Genomic DNA, 2,858 nt, shown 5'->3' on the forward strand with positions numbered 1-2,858 from the left:
ATTTCTAGAAAATTCTGGCTGGGGAACAGATTACCCCATCAATGCAAGGTCTTGAAGCTCTGCAGCACCCTCTGCTGTCCAGCTAATTTCTTGGCCCCAGAGGGAAGCCGGCCATGTCTGCTCCCTGGGTTATCTCCACCAGCCCAGAGCACACAGAGGCCAGGGCAAGGAATGCTGCCTTTCTCCCTTTCCCTTAATATCCAGGCCTGTAGCCCAGTTCCTGGAAAAAATATCAAAAATTAAGTTCCAAGTAAAGGAAGTGGAGAAGGAAATGGCAACCCACTCCAGTGTTCTTGCCTGGAGAATCCCAGGGATGGTGGAGCCTGGTGGGCTGCCGTCTATGGGGTTGCACAGAGTCGGACACGACTGAAGCGACTTAGCAGCAGCAAAGGAAGTGTATTTTTGTGTGAGTTGGATTTGTGTGAGTATGTGTTGGGTGGATTTTGTGTCCACAGATACCTTTTTCTTGAGGGCTATATAAGTTGTCTCTACAGTGGTAGAACCCTAGTTTTAAAGGTTTGCAAAGAACAACACAGAGAATCTAAACCAGTCTTGAGTTCACGCAGTCATTCAGCAACAGCTTCAGGAGTGCAGTGATGAGTGAAACAGGCATGGTCTCTGCCCCTCTGGAGTTTGCCATCTAGTTTGAGTCCTAGTCCTGCCACTTCCTGAACATATTACCAAGAGCAAATAATTAAACACCTTTGAACTTGTGTTTCATTTGTAAAAATAGGTCAATCTCCTCTTGATGGGGCTATCGTAGGGACTAAATGAAAACTTGCAAATGCCACGTGCGTGTGTGCTAAGTCACCTCAGTTGTGTCAGACTCTTTGCAACCCTGTGGACTAGAGCCCACCAGGCAGGTCGGTTCTTTACCACTAGTGCCACCTGGGAAACAAATGCTACAGTGCTATACAGACATTAGTTCTTTTTTGTTTCCCCCTTTTTTTTAAAGATCTATTTATTTTAATTGGAGGCTAATTACTTTACAATATTGTATTGGTTTTTGCCATACATCAACATGAATCCGCCATGGGTGTCCACGTGTTCCCCATCCTGAACCCCACTCCCACCTCCCTCCCCGTACCATCCCTCTGGGGCATCCCAGTGCACCAGCCCCAAGCATCCTGTATCATGCATCGAACCTGGACTGGCAATTCGTTTCATATATGATATTATACATGTTTCAATGCCATAACTTCTTGGAGGAAAAAACAACTATTATGTCTTCACCAAAAGTGTTCTGTTGGCTCTTGGCTAACAGTAACCGGTAATACCAAGAACATGGGATGGGGCACTTGCTCACCATGCCTGCCCCCTGCCATCCTTCTCTCTGTTAGCACATGGAATCAGAGAGGCAAAGGAGGGAACTATAGATGTGTGATACGGTCTGACCGCAGTGACCACTTGCTATAGGCACGTTCAGTTCTAACATTATAGGGATTTTGTGAGGGGTTGTCCTCTAGCTTCCATCTCTTCCTCCACCCTTTACATTCCTAATGAAGGTTCCAAAGCAGAATTGATGTTTGTAGAGGCCACATGTAAAACAAGGGAAATTTTTAGCAACCACCACCCAACCCTTCCTACCTATACGCGGGGATCTGGGGCATCAAAGACTTGAGGAGGATGGGGCAGAGTGGGAAGGAAAGAAACTACCAGCACATGCATAGGAGCCAAATCACTGGGTGACGGATCAGCAACGGGAAGGTGGTGGAAGAGGGACGAGAGGAAGGCTGAAGCTTTGTTTGGTGGCTGACTTCAAGAATCCACACCCTTCTGGATTCAAGGAGGCTGCCTCAGACAGTGCTAACTCTGGGCTTTCCAGTTACTGTGTCCAACACGGAGAAGGATGTGGTGGGTAAGAAGACTGGGAAAAGCAGGAGAGGTTAGCCACTGCCTTTATGAAAAAGAAAGAAGACAGGGCTGAGGAGGAGAAAATGAAGGTGAAAGAAGCAGAGGGAAAACTGTTTACTCTCTTAGCCCACTCCACCCCCAGCAGGACTCCCCCACCCCCAGGCGTGTGTTGTCTGTTGTTTTGTTTCATTTTGACCACACTGCTTGGCATGCAGGATCTTAGAGGTTCTTAGAGGTTCCCCGAGCAGGGATCAAACCTGTTTCCCTGAAGTGGAAGTACAGAATCTTAACCATTGTCATACAGGAAAAGGAAGGCTCCCCTGGGTAGGGTAGTGGACACCTGCTTCATCACAAGCAACAGCGTGATCCTAGGGAAGGTGCTTCAGCTCTGGTCCTTGCTTTCCTCCTCTATAGTGAGGCTTTCTTGAGGTCTCTAAGGATGAATAACAGGGTGATGGTAGGGGGTTGATGTTTTTGGATCCAAAAGAGTGCGGATTCTTGAAGTCAGCCACAAAACAGAGCCTCAGCCTTCCTCTCTGCCCCTCTTCCACCACCTTCCCATTGCTGATCTGTCACCCAGTGATTTGGCTCCTGTGCTTGTGTTTTCTGGTAGTTTCTTTCCTTCTCACTCTGTCCCACCCCACTTCTTAAGCCTTTGATGCCCCAGATCCCCGAGTATAGGTAGGAAGGGTTGGGTGGTGGTTGCTAAACCCTTCCCTTGCTTTACACATGGTCTCTACAAACAGCAACATCTGCAAACCAGGAAGAAAGCTCTCAGGAGGGAGTCAAATTGGTCAGCACCTTGATCTTGGATTCAGTAGCCACCAGAACTGTGAGAAATATACTCTTATTGTTTAAGCCACCCAGTCTATGGTATTTCACTGTGGCAGCCCAAGCTGACTAATACACTGATGGTGTAATTCAAGGCTGAGTCTGAGCGCCTGAGAACCATGAAAGCCAGGGGTATAGTTCTCGTCTGAAGAGCAGCAGGCTCAGTACTCAGG

This window comes from Bos grunniens, chromosome 19 (genome assembly GCF_055505025.1).
Source record: "Bos grunniens cultivar Pamir isolate PY7600 chromosome 19, Bosgru_T2T1.0, whole genome shotgun sequence".
NCBI classification, from domain to species: domain Eukaryota; kingdom Metazoa; phylum Chordata; class Mammalia; order Artiodactyla; family Bovidae; genus Bos; species Bos grunniens.